This window comes from Tachysurus vachellii, chromosome 2 (genome assembly GCF_030014155.1).
Source record: "Tachysurus vachellii isolate PV-2020 chromosome 2, HZAU_Pvac_v1, whole genome shotgun sequence".
Classification (NCBI taxonomy): Eukaryota; Metazoa; Chordata; class Actinopteri; order Siluriformes; family Bagridae; genus Tachysurus; species Tachysurus vachellii.
In genome coordinates, this window is record NC_083461.1 from 12128316 (window position 1) to 12150186 (window position 21871).

The window sequence follows — 21871 nt, forward strand, 5'->3', positions numbered from 1 at the left end:
ATTGAAATGTTAGTGAAATTTTTAAACAAACTGAATTAAAGTCTGAATGAATTATATGAAAACTGACAAAAAAAAAAATAAAACAAGGAAGAATTAGACAGATACATTTCATGGACCTCGAACACACTCTGACCCAATCGAGACCAACATGAGTGAATCAAAACACAATGCTTTAACATTTCCCATATCATAACATTGCTTAATCAAGTCCACATTGAATGTGTAAACAACAAAAACAGCATGTGCACAGAGTGTCCGACCCATGACCTCGACATAATTTCTAGCATATTTGTTCCTTTTAGTGCTGAGGTCATATGGAATGTGACAAGCTAGAGAAACCAGACCAATAAAGTTGAGCTACTTCTTAAAGTAATGAACAATTACTGGATTTACAGTTTAGTGTGGCTTGGAGACTTTTGCCAAATTTGATGAACTTAGTATTCCGCTGACATAAAAATGTTTATTTTCTTAAAGTGTATTTTTGAATACAGTCTTTAAAAAGGGCATTCGGTGTTATAGTGTAGATGAAAGAAATGCTTGTAACATGACTCAGAGGTAAGTACAGATAACGCTTAAGCTACGTTCTGTCATGCAGCAATAAAATCACCAGTTGCTCTACTATGGAGTCACCAGTCAGTATTCCTACTACTGGTTGTCAAAGTAATAACATTTATCAGAGAGTAAAGCAAATAGCCTTTCGTTTTTTGACGACAAATTCGTTTTTTTGTCACTAAAATTATGTATGATTTCAGAGTTGAAGAAAATGCATTGTGTGCTCTTTGCCATGAATCACATGAAATCTGTTGTCTTCACTCCTATTGGTAGTCGCCCACATCTAGTAATCAATGGTCACCGCTCTCAGTGAAAATCAATGGTCTCTGATAACTTTGTTGTTGCCAAGTTGCTATGTGTGAACGTACACAGGCTGGTGGTCGTTTACCCTGAGCAGCTAAAAGAGAGAATTTTCTAAGCTCACAATTGTTTGTGTATACTTGCAGGGACAAAGCCTGGCATGTGGAGTGGGTGGGAGTGTGTGTAGAAGTGTGTGTTCTATTTTAGCTCCTATATTCTAAAGAGGAACAAGCAGGTGGGGCTCACTGGACAGCTGTAGAGGCTGGTGGTCTAGATAATCTGCCACACCAAACAACACCACAAAGAATATCCACAGCACCGGCCACTCGTATATGTACACATTATGAAGGTAAAACTTCATGCGCCATATTCAGCTGAATTAGTAAACATACACTGACTCACAGAGTCACTTTTGATGCTGCATCACTCTGATGTAATAGACTATTTGGTTTATTTACACCCACAACATCAGTATTCTTAGTCAATACCTAAACTCTTTCCCCACACACAAACACAATAACAAATTATGAAAATACCTTAAAATACACAATGTCAATTCTCTGAAATTTAGATAGATAGATTTAGATTTCAAGTAAGAAAGAACTTACAGTATGTCCCTGTTCTGCTGTGCTGTTAATTACAGAGGAGCCTTCATCAGGGAGCAATTAACATGTTTCAATATAGAAAAAACAGAAAGAACAGTTCTTCATGAGTGATCAACTGTACAGAATGTCAGTCAAAGACCAAGCGACGGGAGAGCAAGGGGCCACATATTGTAGACAGGACATTTATGACCCCCCTCCCCCCCTCCTCCCACCCCAAAGAAAATCGAGAGGCAGCTAGCTCAACGTGCTTCAGGGAGGAATCAAAAGCACACAAATATAGCAACACGGTGCTTTCCCACCGCTGCTTCACCATGCCGGACTGTGCCAACAACTAAAGGCAGGCAATTTAAGGTGAGGTAGTGAAGTGCAAGCTGGAACATGAGATCAGATGAATGTAGGCCAGGGTCATACAAATGACCGTGTGTACGTGGATGGTCAGAATCTTAGTTAGTAAAATAAAATTGAAACAATGGCTTTAATATACAGGAAGGAATACAAGAAGTTGACTGAAAAAGACACGTTTTATTTTTAAATGGTTCTATAGTTTCATTTATTTGTCTTCAGTAATCACTAACACAGCTCAGGGCACTAGGTGATTACACATTAACATTAATTCACAACTAGGGGCAATTTAGCATTGGTAATCTACCTACCACCATATATTTGGAGATGGAAGGAAACTGGAGAACCTTGAGGATGCCCATCTGGACATGAGGAGAAAATGTGAAACACCATACAGACAGTATCCCAAGGCAGGGATCCTGGAGCTATGAGGCTGCAACAGTAAACACTTAAAAACCACAAGGGCTTTTATGAGCCATATAAATAGAAACGTCACTACTAGAAAAACCCAGTAAAAAAAAAAATAATAATAATAATAAATAACTGATAACTGACATAACTGGAAAAAAAAAAAAATGTATGTATCTATGTATGTATGTATGTATGTATGTACTGTAGTAGTAATGTAGTAGATTGGTAATCATTACTATGAGGAACAATTTTGATTGTTCAGTATTTAAAATACTGTTAACATTTATAAAACTATAAAGGATTCAGTTAAGCTAAGGATTCAGACTTTCTGGGCATTATTATGAGACCATAATCAGTAAGATACTACTGAAGATCATTTTCAATTAAAACAGGATTCTGAAAGCAAGAGATTTACATCTACATCAACCTTTTTATACACTATAATAGCTCCATCTAGTGCTCACTCTTGCAATAATTCATACACGCACACACGCACGCACGCACACACGCACACCTCAAATATCTGTGTTTGTGTAACAAGACAGATTTTATTTACATTCACAACCTACATGAAAAATATTAACATTTGTATCTTAACTGTTCTGAAGCCAAGGAAGATAAAGCAGATTAATGTGTATCCACTTTAATATGAGAGGAGTGAGAGAACAAAAACGAGAAAATAAAAGTGTATTCCAAAAAATGAGCACAGATAATATATTTTCACACAAATAGAATAATCTTCTGTTTTCATATCCACAAAAGATGAATACAGGCTTGTTTTGCTCATTTTACTGTACCACTAAACAACACACAAGAGCTGAAAGAGGTTCTTTTGTCCACTTGCCATGTCTCAATCATCTCCCTCGTACATTTACGTCACGTGTTCTTTATTCACTGCTGCTTCATTCTTCTGAAGTCACACTGAAGCTTGTATTCAGCCGAATATGCCTGCATAATGCTGCTGGAGGTGGGTGTGTAATTAGGACAACTACACGCATTTTGTTTTATACATGCTTGGAATATTTTGTTTTATACAATGTGAGAATAGGAGTTATGTGTAATACCCGTACAGTAGGTTTACTGTGACAGTCAGTCATGCTACAGCTCTAACACAGTCACAAACATCACACTGAAGATTACTGAGTTATACAGACATTCGTGCAGAACGGAAGTAGTGAGGTTACACGACTGTGTCTTTGCTAGGTGCTTGTGCGTGATGATCAGTACTTAAATCTAGATTTCTAGGTTCATTTGCTTTATTCCTGTAAGCACAATTTTTAAACAAATAAATTAATTAATAAAAAATAATACAAAAAAGCTAAGCTGTGAGCTTTTTAAGGACACAGAGGGTGCTGATGTGCTCATATGAACTGAACAACTGTAGAGACTACACTGAGACCAAGCACTGGCTGGTACTGGAAAAAAAATTAAACAATTTATGTAAGTCTTTCCAAAAAATAATCTGCTAAATCTTGATATAATGTGAACTATTGATTAAGATCCTTATGACAAATATATACTGAATGTGTCAATAGTTCCTGTATAGATATCTAGCAAAGTCAGCATGCAGGCAGCAATGCTAAGTTTCCTTTGAGGGCAAAATAAAAACATATTTATTTAAAAAAAAATATATATATAATAATAGTCATTATGGCCATTGTAATGACTGTTGCTTTCATGTAAAATAGCTATTGTTCAGCAACTGACAAGTAAAGTAATTCAAAGTAACCTTGTTTGTGTCTTTGAGAGAAGTCAAAAGACCTTCTACAGCTTATGTTTCATAATGAGCCACATCACAAAATCGTAACTGCCCTCAGATAATCCACATGGGTCACTGACGGAGCTCTGAACCCCATTACTGCATAATAAATAACATACAGACCAAGAACGAGAGCCAGATGAGAGAAGCCAAGCATCATCTCATCTCCAGATAATCATGTTGGGCCTTCTCTACTCCTTAAAACATGTACACAACAGAATTATCGTAAACAGGAAAATATACCGAACACACATGCGGGAAATCGTTCTGTTGTGCATTTTGCTGGTTCAGGTTCACTTGTCCCAGTAGAGGAAAGCCTAACTGCGAATCAATACAAAGTTACTTTGATGGTTTGACAAGGATGAAAAAAAATCCTCACAATCACCAGATCGCAACTCAGTCAACGACTTTTATATAGACAGATATTTTAGACCACGTTTTATGTGCACTTTTAAAGTTATGTAGATTAAGTACCAGGGTGTGCCCTGTAGCTGTTCTGGCAGATCAAGCTGGCCAAAAGCCTTACTAACACAATTTGAGCAGTTTTTTCCACTTTCCTAAACCGTAATACAAGACTGTGGGTATAGACAGAAAGAAATTACATGCACAATCATACATTTAAATAATCTAAAAGAGACCTCATTATAGATATGCATGATGCTTGTGTTTTCAGAAAGGAAGAATCATTTAGTATGACTTAGCAGAACAAAAAAGAATGTGACAAAAATTATTCAAACTGTTAAAAACCATATTATGCAACATAACACCACAGTGGTCTTACATACAAACATTTAATTAGCAAATATTTACCCGCTTAGTATAACAAGCAGAAATGGATGAAGCTATAAAAATACAAGTGCTTTCAGGAAGACTGTAGTCATGTTCAAAAAATAAAGAGAGAGAGAGAGAGAAACAGGTTTTAGCTTGGTACACAAAGTAAGCAAAAAATGCCTCTACACATTCTTTGTAGCTGTACAAGGCGACTCATTTTGTATTGGAACGTCATCACATCTTTAACCGATGTGAACACACCTTTAAAAATCACACACTTTACTGCAGCACACTTTAACTGACTGCAACGGACACCTGTACTTACCAAGATGCTTTATTACTCATTCTCTAAAAAGAGATGGAATCCCTGCTGAACAAATAAAAATAATTGCTAGCAGAACTTTAATACATTAAAAGTATGAATATACTCAAGACAAATAAAATGTTCTAAATACTAATTATGCACTTAAAGACAAAGCCAATAAAGTGGTTAAACCTTAGACAGAACAAGCAAATGGAAACACACACTGTGTCCACTTTATAAGGAACACCTGTGTGCCTACGTTTCTTTTGCATTGTACTGCTGCCAGATGATTGGCTGATTAGATGCACATATGTTCCTAATAAAGTGGACGGTGAATGTATACTATTACTGATGGAATGGATAAGAAATGTGAAAATTAGCAGCATGCTAGAAGTGCACAAACATGTGATGTGCTACTGTATAAAAGGTAAAAATCCCTTCCAGATTGCCTGTTGGCCATCATTCCTAATGTATGGATCCTTTGGCAGGCTAAGCAGAGCAACGTTCACTGCTCAGGAGCAACAGTAGTGTCAGCTCAGTGTTTAATAAGCTAGCAAGTCAAGCTGTGATAGGCTGAATAGGCAGTCAAATGAAAATACAGGCAATCATATGCAAATATGTTCATATGAATAGTGACAATACAGTGATGGAAGACTCCAGGGCAGCTTGGTTTACGTAGTTGCAATGCAGCTTTCATCGTCGGACCTTAAAGACTGATGAGGAGAAAAATATATTGAAAGCCCGATGCTATTCCAGGATGCATCACTTGAACAGTCTCTACACAAGCATAGCATCATATTTAAATTTATTAAAGTCAGGAAAATCCAGGTCTTCATTATAGGGGCTCATTTAGTAAAATATGCTACAAATAAAGACACTCCTAAACCATAAATCTCTCACTAGAACACCAACGCAGCTGTGACCTCATCCTCTGTTTATGTAGTTATGCATACACACATTTATAGAATACACAGTAAAGAAAGTGTATGTATGCTGTGTGTACATCTCCGTGCACGCATGCACTTTGCCCTGGGCGGCAGTTTGGTTGTGCCCCAGATGTGGCTGTTTTTCACTCTGACAGAGGAAAAATAAAGAAGGCTTAATTGAAAAATCATGTTCTGCACCGCAAACTGAATAACTCAGCTGAAGCCCAAGCCCTCTCTCTCTGGGACATCCCTGTTGCCATAGCACTATCCCAAACTTCAGTGCTGTTGTACTGGAAACAGATTGGCTTTAATATCAAAACCCGGCCACATCTCTGACTCTACCTACAGTATGAGATCAGTGTACACTCAGTTATGCAGGACAGAAAGAAGCACCTACCCACGTCATCACATATAAAGAAACATCAATGATCTGTACACATACATATTCTGTAAGGATTATGAAGTGTCATGTTTGGGTGGATAGTCAGTGAGAACATTCTAGTCTATGTAGACAAATGTAGACAATGTTTAAGAGCATTGAGCTAAACTGTTTGAAAAGGCAGAAAAAACACTTTCAACACAACATCAGATTTCTGGCCACCTGTCAGTTACAGCAGCAAAATCATGGAACATTTGTAGAAATCTAGAGCTGCATGTTGTCTGCATACATACAGTAAGTCGATCTCGATCTCTGTTTTTCTTAAGTCAAATTTTGCCTGCCATTATTCCCCTCAGTCTCTTAGCCACATTAAAAGGAGGAATATTTTCTTTTTATGCCGGTATAACAGACTCGCTGAATTACACACCCTGCCCTTAGGAGGTGCCCTTCTGCTCTTTTGTCATTTTAAGATCTCAGTAAGCTTTGCCTATTATGTTGAACTGTGAATTTCAGATGTAATGACAGCATTGACAGAAATTGACAGTGACAGCATTGACAGAAACACACTTAGAAGCCTATTTGAAGAAAATCAGAGTTAAAGAAATTTGGTTAAAAGGTTGATTAAGTTGTTTGGCTTAAAACATTTTACATGCAATAAATGTGGCACAAAATGACCATCTTTTAGTAACACTGACTAACAGTTTTTTCTCACTAGAACTGTGAAAAATTCCAAAAACAAGGGTGCGGAATATCTTCTATTTTCTTTCAACATGGCAATGAATCAATTGATTTTTCATGTTGCAAGGGAGTAGACTTTCCTTTCTGCAGTGACCCATTTATAACACGCTATCAAGTAAAGAAAAACAAAAGCAAGCTCAGTACTCCCTAAAACCGGCACACAAGCACTTTTTCCAGGTTTAGTAATCCATGATGTGAAGCCAGAGTGTCTCATTAGTGATCAGCACATCTGTGCACCTTATGTTTGTTCAGTGTGTCTACATAGACACACGAGGTGAATGTCTTACACTTACAATGTGGAAAAAATCCGCCTTAAACTTCAGATGTGTGTTACGTAAAGCTTGGTTATATGTATATATGAGGGGCAGCTAACAAAGTTCATTTCTATAGGGTGGAGCCATGTGTGAACAATTCAGGAGCAAAAACATTTTTATTGTACATTTTAATATTAACATGATTGGCCCACTGTGCCGAGGATTCACCTTTGCTTCCTTACATGACCATCCACTAACTATCATTCTAATTAGCTAAATAATAAGCTAGGTCCTAAAACAGCTCAGCTAATATAGGTTGCCATAAACAATCACGAGAAATAGCCAGAAGCAGCTACACTCATTGACACACAACTTTATTACTGTGAATGTAGACTGTTTTACATTTTCTGCATTTTTTAGCAATTCAGTGTGAATGAAGGCTGTTTAATGTGCACATCAGAAAGTCTCTTCATTAATATTTGACACAAGCTCCTGAACCAGGCGTCTAAATATTTTTGCAGTGGCCAAACATACAGATAAGTTTCATACAATAACAGCTTTAAATGTTAAAACCTGGAAAGTGACAAATGGACAGAAAGCTATATAAATTCAGGACTGGGGGAATAAATAAAACAAAATAAATAAATAAAATTTATTGGATAATGGTTAGAGAGTTTGACTCCTAACCCCTAAGGTTGTGGGATCGAGTCTTGGGCCAGCAATACCATGACTGAGGTGCCCTTGAGCAAGGCACTGAACCCCCCCAACCACAGCATAAATGGCTGCCTACTGCTCCAGGTGTGTGTTCACGGTGCATGTGTGTGTTCACTGTTGTATGTGTGCACTTTGAATGGGTTAAATGCAGAGAACGAATTCTGAGTATGGGTCACCATACTTAGCTGTATGTCACGTCACTTAAGCAATTCGGGACACATTCCATCCAGTCATGTTTGTGAAGTCTTACAGAATAAATTTCTACATAATGGACATAATGCAGAAAGCAGGAGCACCTGCATGTCACAGCATATGCTAAATGAGCATCCTGAGAAAAAAAAAGCAGGTCTCAGAGGTTTCAAGCTGCCTCTCAGTGAGGGAGAGTTTGCTGGAGTAGGCTGAGGCCCCAATCCATCTGTTCCCCAACTTCATCTACCACCCACTCCTGGGCCTCTATCGATGATGTAAGCTTATGTAAGAGGGTCAGCTGTAATTCAGGATTGAGGGATGTCCTGGAACTGTGCTCTAGCACAATACTGTTAAAGCAACATCAAAGTTTAAGGAATTCATGGCATGCTATGTAACTAAAAGTATGAGAAGTAGTAATGTATACCTCAAACTAAATGCATTACGTGAAGTTTTCTGGTTCTGATTAATGAAAGCCCATTCATTTAATTTTTGTTTAAATGTTTTTTTGTTTATTTTTTTATAAGATTTTTTTTTATAAGAATATTTTTTTATTTTTTTACTTCAAAAAAGTCTTCAGTGAGTCTTTTACTTCAAAAGAGTTATATAAAAGTTTTCACAGCAAATAAGAGTAGGCAATAAGTACAACAATAAATGTAAAATATAAAAATAAATGTAATTAGTGGCAAATTCGTGTCATACAATATGAAAAAAATCAAATGGACATGCCTTTATAAAAACTAATCACTATTTTGGTATCAGCACCTCCGTTGATGATTATTCTCCTGTAACACACACCTAGATAGGTTTTTAATCCCCACATAATATAACATAATATATAATTCAGTATATTTGTAGATTTGTACTTTTTCTTTCATTTACTTACTGTATCAGCCTCCAAAGATAAACATTTCTCTTGCTATGGTATTATCGAGAAAGGAGACCTTTCTACACACTGCTACTTTAAAAAGGCAATCATATTTCCTTATGTAGGTCATATCCTTCCTTATGTTGTAAAAGTGAATGGGAATAACAAAGCACCAGATCTCCTCATAACAAAAACAAGCTCAATTGGCTGCATCGACATCCTCTGACCATGCTAGAGGGATTAATTAGCTGGCCAGAAGAGCAACTTGACCGCTCTAAGCACCTTCAGTTCATTGACCTGTTCCAGTCATCAGCTCTGAACACAGCAGGGGCTCGAGTGATGGATATCAGTGTTAAAGTGCTGGTCACAAACACATTCAGCCTTACTGAATTTCTCATGATATATAGTGATGGACACAACTCTGGGATTTATTCTCTCACTTAATTTAAAAAAAAAAAAAAAAAAAGCTGGGGAAAAAAAACGAAAATGAACACAGCAAAATGTAAAAATTCTAGCTACCTATTTAAATGTAAGCAAATGTGTGATATTGACCATGTTAACTGCTTTAAACAAAAGGTCAGCTTCTTCATGCCTAATCTCTTCTGTTGAAGCATGTGTTCAGACAACACTCATAAACATGATCTAAAACAGATCATAAGGTTTTACACATACTTGTGCAGTCTATTCCAGCTTGAGTCCACACAGTCATTAAAGCCTTAATTGGGGTAAAACAAGTACAAAAATTAACTCTGACAGTCATGCAAATATCAGTTGTTCTAAATAAGATCATTTTTTTAATGAAATTTGAAAAGAATGCGCCCAGGTTTAGGGGCACCGTATTATGTGACAGTGATAAATATTATGTATATATATGTGTGTGCATTTTTTTATGTATGTATGTATGCATGTATGTACCAACCGCCCTAAGAGATATTTTAAATGGTAAACACACTTTCTGTCTCTAATACAAATACTATAATATTTCTGCGGTTCTTAGCAAAAAGTAAAAGGCTCTGTGCAAGGCTTTGTGAACTGGGACTTCAATGGTGTGTAGTAATCCATCTGCAAATCAGAGCAGAACAATGGCAAACCCTGGGGCAGGATGAAAAGGCAATCAGGTTTGGCAGAGAACAGCACAAGCCAGAGAGATGCCTTTGAGTTTGCAGTAAACAAAGCTTTCAGTGATGCCAAGGTTTTACACCACAGCCTGGTCTAGTACACGCTTGGTCTAGCACATGGTCTGGGACAGCGTAAAGAACTTTCTCTGGAATGTCCAGCAAATTTATTACTTGCAACATACTCATACATACACCATTTTGTTTTTTTTTTGCATCCCAAGTCCAATTTAATTGATCTGTGGTCCATGTCTTTCTATAAGCTTGTGAAAATGCCTACATTCTGAAAAAAATCCGAATAGCATGAAACCAGCATAACACTAATATCACTTGTAAAACTATTACAGTCAAAATTACTGTGCACTTCCAGGCTATTAAATGTATAAATCAGCTATTTTGACCGAGATCAGCTGAAACTGCTTTGAAACTCAAATTCCAAACAAATACAGTCCCTCCCTTCAGTGTTTTCTCCAAAACACATACATGTGCACTGCTAAGCATAGTATGCTAATAAAAGAGCTGGAGCTTTTTTTTTTAAACAGACCAGTAAACACGGCTTCGACATACTGGTTGATTTTTTTCTCTGGTGATAGCTACAGAAATCAAAGTTCATTCATTCATTCATTCATTTTCTACCGCTTATCCGAACTACCTCGGGTCACGGGGAGCCTGTGCCTATCTCAGGCGTCATCGGGCATCAAGGCAGGATACACCCTGGACGGAGTGCCAACCCATCGCAGGGCACACACACACTCATTCACTCACGCAATCACACACTAGGGACAATTTTCCAGAGATGCCAATCAACCTACCATGCATGTCTTTGGACCGGGGGAGGAAACCGGAGTACCCGGAGGAAACCCCCAAGGCACGGGGAGAACATGCAAACTCCACACACACAAGGCGGAGGCGGGAATCGAACCCCGACCCTGGAGGTGTGAGGCGAACGTGCTAACCACTAAGCCACCGTGCCCCCTAGAAATCAAAGTTTCAACAGATAATTTATTGAAAAATGCCAAAAAAATAATGAGCAATTCAGCAGATATTACAAAAAGTGCTCCCTGTCCTCACCTTTAAACACCACTCTGCTTTTTCAACCTTAAATAACACCCCTTCCCTCTCACATTCATCATAACACTACTCCAGCACATCATCTCTGCTATACATGGGGCTGGTATGTGACCATTTAAGAAAAAAAAGCCAAAGCCAAGCTAAACATTTCTTCATACAAAAGGAAAGCTTGCATAAAAGACCTCAAATATCACCCGTCAATCTCAGAGCTTGGCCAAGTGCCATACACTCTTAGAATGAGCATAAACCTGGGTATTATAACTTATTTCATCTACAACTGCTTTTAGAAGCATTCTCTTTTCTTTTACCCATCTGAAATATTCAAATATTAACACTTACACGTTCATCTGAAACCAAGCTGAACATGAAAAGTATGTTATTAGATACGATAATAACCTCCTCTGAACTCATCTGTGTTTGAAAACATGATTCGTCAGTGTTTAACACTGGCTGAAAACAACGATCTTGCTTGACGTTTGAGTCAGATTTGTTAACACATAGTTGTCTGTTCTCATTTAAGACAGATGTTTTCTCAATACAGAGTTGGAAAACAAAATGTGCTCCACAGCTCTTACACAATCATGTCTCTTATTAGAGCATAGAATTTGCATGCTAACAGTCAGCTAGCTCATTGAGATAAGGTTAGCAATAAACTGTGGTTGTTGTGGTATATTTTTACAGGATTGGCTATGATCTATTTAATCTTAAAAAAAAAAGAAAATTAAATTCAGCCTATTTGTGACAAATGTGAGCTAGCTTGCTAGCAGAAACCTAGCCAGATAAATAGGAAAACAATTTGCATATTAATGCATAATCTTAGACTTTTACACAACACAGATATCTATTAAAAAAGTCACAGTGTTACGACATGGAAGGCATTTCGTTGGCATAGTCTGGGTCTACTTGCCCTCTTAGACAGAAGAGTCACTCCAAAGTCAATCAATACAAAGTGCTTATGATTGAACACCTTCATCCTATGTCTCTATCAGAATGACAAACTTCCTAAAGGTCTTATGAGGATGAAAAGTCTATAAATCATATGCTGTGGCATTTAACCTGCCCTCAACCCAATGGAACACACATGGGAGATTTTGGACCAGTGTGTTAAGAGTGCTCTTCATCATCATGATTATGATGATGATGATGATGATGACGACATCAATTGAGGAAACATCCTTTAGAACAATGCTGTTCATCCATTCATGTACAGTTCCAGAGACTTGCTGAATATACTGTATACCAAAGCTCACTGAAGCTGTTCTCTGTTCTGGTGGATTGAGGTGTCCCAACATCTTAATATACTGGATTTTCTTTACATGTCCCAACATCTTAATATACTGGATTTTCTTTACAAATATGAAAGTAAAACAACAAAGTACGAAACCCAAAAGAAATGTGAAACGACTTCATTAGATGTTTTGTAGCTGAAGTGTGTTAGTAGATGAATCAAGGCATCAGAGGTGCTGCAGTGGGTTTCATTGTGACTGTGGGTCTGATCATTAAGAGGAAACGCAGTGCAAGACAAATGATTAAACAAATGATTAAAGTGCTGATAAAGTTCCTTTATAAACTGACTTACCGCCGAAGTTGCATCAAAACTGGAAACAAAACACTGAGTTCCAGCGGCGTGTGTGTTTGTAGAGCTTCAGTTTGTTGTGTAAAGCGGCGAGTCTCGGTTCATGACATCAACTTCAGAGGAGTTTAAACAACAGGCTCCAGAGATACAGGAAAGATGTTCTGCAGAAAAGAAAGAAAAACACTGTCTTCTGGAACTAACGCGTAAAGTTTAGCGAAAGTCCCTCAGTCTGTGTGTGAGTGAGTGAGTGAGAGAGTGAGTGCGCGCGTGTGTGTGTGTGTGTGTGTGTGTATCAGTCCCTCCTGCGCGTCTCAAACTCGTCCACACTGTTGCTCTTCTGCAGCAGCTTCCGGCCGACGTGAGCTTACTCTTAAAGGGCCGAAACCTTACACACTCTCTCCCTCTCTCTCTCTCTCTCTCTCTCTCTCTCTCTCTCTCACACACACACACACACACACACACACTCACTCTCTCTCTCTCTCTCTCTCTCTCTCTCTCTCTCTCACACACACACACACACACACACACACACACACACTCTCTCTCTCTCTCTCTCTCTCTCTCTCTCTCTCTCTCTCACTCACACACTCTTTTTTACTGGTTGACTCACACACTTATTGCTGATGTTGCTATAAAATCCTCTGATCTAAACCGTTAGTCTTTATGACGTCATTAACTAATTAGCCTCATAATGCAATTAGAGTAATGAGTGTGAAATTCAGCCTCTTATTATTATAACTATATATAATGATCTTGTGTGTATGTGTGTGTGTGTGTGAGAGAGAGAGAGATACATGACTTAATGTCTCTCTCTCTCTCTCTCTCTCACTCCCTCTCCCTCTTTCTCTCACTCTCCCTGCCTTTCCTTAGACCAGATCTCATTTTGGGTTTGCATACTGGAAACCAAGTTTGCATGCTAGTGTCCTCTCTTCTTTTTTTTCCACAGCATCTACCACTTCAAAGTTTTATACAAGGTTGTGGCACCTCTGAAAAAGTCTTTCCTCTTCCTCTTCAACTCTGACTTTAAATCATGTAGCCTTACTCTTGTTCATTTAAATAATTGTTTCAGTATTAAAGACTAACAGGGAAAAAAAGTCTCTTTGGCTAGTTATATGTGCTACGCTTTCTAAAGAGGTTCTGCTTATAAGGACACAAGAATGTATGCTATATAGCAACGTTGAAGGCAATGTACTGTAGTAAAACCATTATTTAGGCAATTATCATACAACAAGTTACAAATGAGATATTCTGCAAATGTAGCCTTGTATTATACATAATTATGTGCTACCAACCTTTAATTTGTTACTGTCTGCCATCCCCTGTTTAATTATTTAGACATTGCTTTTGAAGACTCTCTCTTCTCTCAATAATGTATTTGTGTGTGTGTGTGTGTGTGTGTGTGTGTGTGTGTGTGTGTGCGCGTGTGCGTGTGGGTAAATGCGTTTATGCCCTGACCTTTTTTCCTTTAAATACTTCTGCACCTTTATATGCTGTTGATGGGTTTCAAACTTGCACAATTAGGGTGATGTTAGCACAGACACATGTATTTTTCTAGCACGGTAGTTTTGCACAGTAATTTTGCTACAGTGTGTGCTGTTATGATATAAACAGGAACCTAGTGTACTATTAGACATATATTGGCTGACATTTCTTCTTCTCTTGTGCATTGTATAGGGTGGTGCACATTAGTGGTTGGCTTATAAAACTCATAACTATAATGGATATTGATTAACAACAGACTGGGTAAACAGAAAAAGTTTTTAGCCCAACCCTTTGTTTATGTCTGAATAGGCTGTTGTTCCAGTTAATCCCATATCTTGGATGCTTTTATTATACTTCATAGGATAATGCTCTTACTTTGATTTTAAACTCAGATTCTCTATCATGCAACTCAGTGGTTTGTAAAACTCTGTAATGGAATGACTAAATACTGTAAGGATGAGGATTAAAAGTCAAGCATTTAATAAAAACAACACCCAGAATACACAATTTGACCTCATGGGTTGGGGTTTGATTACTGCATCTGCCCTGTGTGTTCTCCCCATACTTCAGGGGTTTCCTCCAGTACTCCAGTTTTCTCCCCATGAATGACCTCTAAATTGTTTGTACTGAATTTTGTGAGTGTGTGTGGGTGATTGTGCTCTATTATAGCTTGGCACCCCTTCCAGGGTGTCCCTTACCTTAAGTCCCCTGGGACAGGCTTCAGGTTACCCTTGACCCTGCGTAGGATAAGTGGTAGAGATGGAAGGGCAGTCTACATGGGAAAACTCTTTCTACTAAAAAAAAAATTCTACTATATAATTCTTAAATCTACAAATATGCTTTTTCTGTTGCATGTATCTCAAAAAGGGAGTAATTTATATTTAAAGATTTCACAGGAGTATCATGGACATTTTGATTACAAACTGAACTGAGGCTTATGGATATTTTTTCTGTGTCATGCAGCTATTCAGTAACTTGGTCAAAGCATAGCATTTATTATTCTATTTAGAAACTCCCACTAAGCTAGCAAGGATTTAGATATGTTTAAGCAGTTTTTACCTTCACATTTATATAACTAGATTCTTAGCAAACATAATTTTTGCAGGTCGATAGCATCAGCACGATTAATTAATAAATAAATTAAATTAAGACATAAACTTACAAATGAACAATTTGAAATCAACATATTAAACAAAATATACTGTAGCTCTGTGCTTGTCATAGTCTCTTGAACAGCAATTCCTCTGTGTCATGAGATAAATATCTTATATAACACACATAGGATACAGTCAAATGAACAAAATCTCAATATTAATTGGACGGTCATACGACAAACCTGAATTTACAAAAATTGTAACCGATGCCTCTAACTCAAAGCTACTTCATTGTGACCTTTGCTTGAGTGAACTAATTGCAAACAAATTCATCTCTTTTACAACAAAACAGCGCTAACTACAGTAAGCTGTTCGGAAGAGTCAAGGTCAAGCTGAAGTGCCAGGCCTGGCCCTGCTCTGGATTCGCCTCAGTGACTGAAAAGATAAAATGCAGCTGTTGAAAACTGTAAATAATGTTGCGCAACAAAGCCACATATTGCATACCACAAAGTCAGAGGTTTGACTTGGATTGCATTTGACAATTTGATCCATTAGGAACATATGTATCCTGCACAGAAAATTGTGGTCTTTGGTCTCTCGGTCCGTTTGACGTTTTACTTTGTGTGTTGTATGAGTTAGGGATCGGGAAAGTTATAAATTCTGTTAGGATAATTTTGTCTCAGAAGGAAAGCTGTTCCCATGAACCTATGGAAATGCTATATAAGTTTTCTACAGAAAACTTCCCATAAACAACTGTAGTCTATTGAACACACCTGTTGAACATTTGAATAAATACTTAATGACTTTTTTATAATTCTATACAAATCAGCAATTATCCTGTCAGCAAAATGCAAGTTACTGTAGGACTTTGCTATGGGAGAGAAGAAAAACAATGAACACATTCATAAGGGTGAAAGCAGAAATACAGCAAAGATCCTTTTGTCATTTAAAAAAAAATTCTAATAACAATGCCCAATGTTGTAGCTCCCAGGAAGGTTCTTTTTGTTGACTAGGAGCAAGGACAGTGAGACAGTGACTTATGAGAAAGAGGAAGAGACGGGCTTCTCTGTACGTAATGCAGTCACATACTTTTCGTCACATTTTTAGTCTAAAAAAAGAGGATAAATGTCAGGACTATCAAAATCTACAGGTTTTTATAAGTCAATGAAAAAAATTGATAAAACAATGCTGTTTAAAATTTGTACTGGTGTACTGGCTTGAAGAATAGTTCATGAAGAAGGGAGCGTGCCCTGTGTGAGATCTCTGTGATGATCCTTTTGTTATTGAAAGAGTGTGGTCTGTGTTGTCAAAGCAAATGTATCCAAGGATTTCTGTATTTTTAAGAAGTAAATAATCCATACGAAGTTACCAACTGCAGTCTCAAGTGTCAGAGACACCCATGAGGGTTATTTCTGATAATTCAGCAGAAAAGGTGGATCGGTTCAACTGTAAGTGAACATAAAATAACATGGAAAAAAAACAGACAGGTAATTATTCACCATATTAATTATGCAGCAAGCTGTAGACCTGTAGCTCTACTAATAAAAAAAGAAGAAAGAATAAAACCAGACAAAGAAAAGGTATTTAACCAGCTTGTTATTAATGCAACAGAAAAATACAGATTGGAAAAATGTACACATGCCTAATAGTGGACTACACTACTGCAATGGTATATACTGATCAGAAGCAAAGATGCGTTCAATTACCATAAATGATTCTTTAATTAATGTTCATTTGAATTCAGGAACATATACCTGAGATAAACAGAACTTTTTTGTAATGCTTTCAATCAGAAATCCCTGCATCACTATTAATTTGTTAACTTATTAGTAGAGCTAGAGGTCAAGCTATAAACTTCCCCATGTGAGTTTACGTTCACAGAACATAAAAACAGCTTTGTCCATTAAAATCCAAATGCTGAACACATTTACAGTGTTACATGAGACTCAGAGATTTCATTTTAATACTATTTTTAATAATAATATTATATCAGTTTGAGCAAAATAAGAATAATGTGAACAAGGAAAAAAGTTTAGCCAAAACATTTAAAAAACCAAAACTATTTCAGATGAAAAGTGTCCTCAGACCTGAAAGCATTACAAAGGGACATTCTGAGTTAAGATCCAACATAACAAACAAATGAATTATTTATACGGTTTGTGTGTTGCATGGTTTGTAACATCACCCAAAGACAGACAGCATATTCTATGCAACACAGCACAACACAACACAACACATCACATTTTTATTCTACATAGAGACTGTTGTGAGAAGAAAGTAGGATAGATGGAGCGCTGGGGAAAAGAGAGGAGATATTTAAACAGAAAGGAATGCAAGAGCGCTGAGAGATGGAGACACATCTGTACACCAGAATATGAATAACAAGGGTGGGGTGCTGATGGCTATTACAACTATAATAAGAATGAAATATAAAGTGTGAAAAAGATATCACTCAGACATAAGTCAAAGATCTGAGAATCTCTTGTGAAGGTGATGTCAATGTGTTTTTCTGTAACAGACTCTTGTTTTGATATCTGTATGCAATTAGAAGATGATATTCAAGATGATAAAATGACCACTTAAAAGCCATTTTTGTAGATTATATCCAGAACTACAAGAGACTTTTACATCACAAAAAGTGTTGATGATATTATGATCAAATAGGAGAAGGTCTGATTAAAGTCTACACTAATTATTGGAAACCTTCCTAAACCATTTTTACCACGTTCAGGAAAAATAAATTATTTTATAGCTTCAAGTCTGCTATACAGTGAGTCAGGACACTGTTGGCTTTCAGTGTGAGATATTTTTTTACTTCTGCTAGGATAAACTTACACAGAATTTTAGTGGCTGAAGATAACACCATCACATTGTAGATGACTTTGAACAAAGCACTTGAGGCATCTCACGAAGCAGAAATAGACTAAAATTCCAATAAAGTGAGTGTCTACTTTCATTTGAGCCATTAACACCATCACTGTAAAGTGTGACATGACAAAGTAATTTAATGCTGAACACGACAACAGGCAGAAACTCCTTTTTCTGTCCTCTGGTAAGATTTAATGGACATACAGAGTATTGCAAGACTATACAAGTGATTCCTAAAAGTCTTTATGGAAGCACTTTATCCATTAAAAAAAACTATCGCTCCCCTGAATAAATAGTGAAATACTAATAGACTCCATAATGCATTGGCTACATAATACACTTACACGTGTTCCCAAAATGTTATGCATTTTGAATATGTGCAGATGTTTCTATATCTGAAAGCTATATGAACAAATGGAAACTCAGTGACACTAAGTACAACTTTTACATTTACTGCAAATGCTCTTACAGAAATGTCTTCATCAAAAGCATATTAGCGCTTAGTGCTCATTTAAGTGCTTAGTGGATCGCTAGAAGATAGTCAGTGAGTCAGCTGTATGGACAACAAAGGCAAGTTCATTTCAGCACATGAGTACCAGTGCCGAGAATTGTCTTTGCCACTTATGGCTTTGTAAGCAAGCTCCAATGCTTTCACATTGTTGCGATGTGAGCAGTTATATTTATAGGAAGCCAGTGGAGAGAACAGGTCAATGGGATGATGTGGAAGAACTTGAGGAGAGATAATAAATAAGTATTGCAGCTGCATTCAGGTTCAGACCTTCTACAGTTCATAATATTCCAATCCCAAACTGAACCTGAGTGGCTGTACAGACAAATGGTGAGATGCTCTTCATCTATTCATGTTGCAAATAGAAAGCTATGAACAAATCAGTCTAGCACTATGATGAGTCAAAGATAGATGGGCATCCAGAAGTTTCCCAAGACTGTGCTTGTTGCCAGATGGTGAGAACTGAGAGTTCTCCAGGGAGATCATGCGATCTTGACATTGGGATAAATCTCAAGGGATGTACAGCTATTTAGTTTCAGAGAGATTAATACAAGTGTATAATACATACATTGAGTTATAGTCATATCTTTAGATCCTCCAAAGAAAATGTAAATGAAAATTAGTATTTTCGAGTCTTTACATAAAAATACAAAATGTTGCTGCATGACACAATTCATATGAATAGTTATTAAGGTTAGCTACAGAGGTGTCTTTCAATCCTTTCGGTCCTACAAACTAAATTGAAATCCTGCCACATCAATCTCTTGGGTTCAAATTCATGTTTTTCTTGAAATTATGTTTAGGGAAACTGAAATCTACAGAAACTACAAATCACTATTATGTTTTACCATGTAAGGTTCCCTGGGTCCAGGGTTCTACATAAAAACATTAAGGTTTCCACAGACGGATCAACACAAAAGCCCATAAGGCTGCTAGTGTAATGAGTCCAATTCATAATGAATGTGTTTTGCCCTGTTTCTGTCTGCTGGTTTGCCTTGCTGTTAATTGTTTGCCCCACCCAATTGTTTGTTGCCATGGACACTAATTGAACTCAATCTTTCCCCCAGGTGTGTCGTCTTAGTCTCTGATTGTCTCTGCGTTGTGATTGGTTCCTGTTTGGTATATCTACTCTGTTTGTTCACTTCCCTGGTGTTAGTTGTTATGTTCTGTTCATGTCTATGTTCCTGTTTCGCTCAGTGTTCTGCCCTGTTTTGTCTGTTTGCTTGTTTTGGTTTATTAAAAGTTTGAACTGTGGATCCTCACTCGCCTTTGCCTCACCGCGATAGCTAGATGGCAACAGTGTATTTGTGTGTATTGTAGCAAAAAAAAAAACTATAACTTGAGAAGGAATGTATAATGAAGTTTATATTGGCCAGTTTTGACAGCAGATATTCCTTTATAATATTGCTGTGTATGAGTCACAAAGATACACAACATGCTCATTCGATCATGTCATACGTTGTAGATAGTAGAATATAAAACAAACATGATCTCAGGTCATGTTTAGTCAAGCTATGTGAACTGAGCAATGATATAATACATCACTAAAGATAACAGGCTTCATGCAGGTCAATATTTATAAGGAGTAATAAAAATATGGAGGAGGTAAATTATGTTTGGAAAGAAAGGACAACATCCGGTAATCACGCTAATCCACCCTCTTTTTCTTACCGGTGGAAGATGATGAATAATAATGCTATTGAACTGATGACTTGTTTAGATTAAAATGTTGACTCATTGGTTTCTTTTTGAGTCAACATGTCCGTGACCATTGCACTACACTGCATACATTATTCAGATCAGACCATTCAGACACTGAATGCACTGAGACCTCAGCCTGCATATGGCCTCCAGTTACTCTCAATAAATAATTAATAAACATCTACTCTCTCTTTCTCTAATATCAACAGAGAAATTAGACAGAGAGAGAGAGAGAGAGAGAGAGAGAGAGGATGGGCACATGGGGAGACTAACAGACACAAATGAATTGGATACAGAAAATTGTTAAAGACAACTCAGTACTGAATGGAGATAGTAAATAAATACACCTCGGGAAAAAAAACCATACATCATGCTTTAACCTTTTCCAAAGTTCCTACTAATTCCAACCTCTCCACTTGTCCATAATAGTCAGAAAGCTGCTTTACACAATGGATGCAGATTTAGATCACTAATGAGCAATTCAGAGGCAACAGTGGCAAGAAAATCTCCCTGAAACAACATTAGGAAGAAATCCCCAGGAAGATCCAGTCTCAAAAGGGAATAAATCTTCTTTGGTGTGATGCCAGCTTATAAATCATTAGGGTATACCAGTATAGAAAAGATCATAGAGTATTTAGGGTACATAGTGTGTTGAAAGGATGTTCAGAATGAGTATATTGTGTGAATAAATAAAAATCCTGGGATAAGCACAAAACACTGTTCATGAGAACAACCGCAGTACTGAAGTCCAGGTAGCATTTGACACTAAAGGAAAGATGGGCATGAGATTTTGATGAAATCTTTAGGGTGTCCATCTGGGACCATCTGTAGGATACAAACCTCTAAGCAGAAGTAGAGATTCAGGATGTAGTTATTTGGCACTGGCATCACATCATGCAGCAGCTCGTCTTAAACATTTAACCTTAAAGGAATATTCAGTTATTTACTGAAATCTGTCTATTACAGTACATTGAGTCTCACTCTACTTAGTTCAGCCTACAAAGAATTCCCCACACTGTGGTCGGAGTAACATCAAGCTGCTGCTAATAAATTTCTCTTAGCACGAGAGATCAGGAATTCAACTTTCACACATAAAACTCCAGCAAATCAGTAACAGACGCTTGCTGAGGTGGAGCCGACATTTGTTTATCGAGCAAAACATATTAACGAATAGATGTGTATGATAAAATGTGTATGGCTGCTGTAAAAAGCAGGAGCAGAAACTGAGCTTTTTCAGATGTTTGGCACAATGACTTATGGAGGACTCAGTAAGTGATAATAGTAGATTGGGAAAAATTTAAGGACAGGTATTTTCCTATGAAACACAACATACCTTTAATAGTTGTG

The 21871-nt window shown here is 37.2% G+C and overlaps 1 protein-coding gene across 1 annotated transcript in view; it reads right to left on the minus strand.

Annotated features, from left to right (window-relative positions):
- The window catches only part of LOC132863955 (supervillin-like), a 66466-nt gene extending 53335 nt beyond the window's left edge, over positions 1 to 13131 (minus strand). The window contains exon 1 of the mRNA XM_060897149.1: positions 12875 to 13131. The gene's annotated coding sequence lies outside the window, so the exon portion shown is untranslated. The remainder of the gene's footprint in view (positions 1 to 12874) is intronic.
- Positions 13132 to 21871: the final 8740 nt, after the last annotated feature.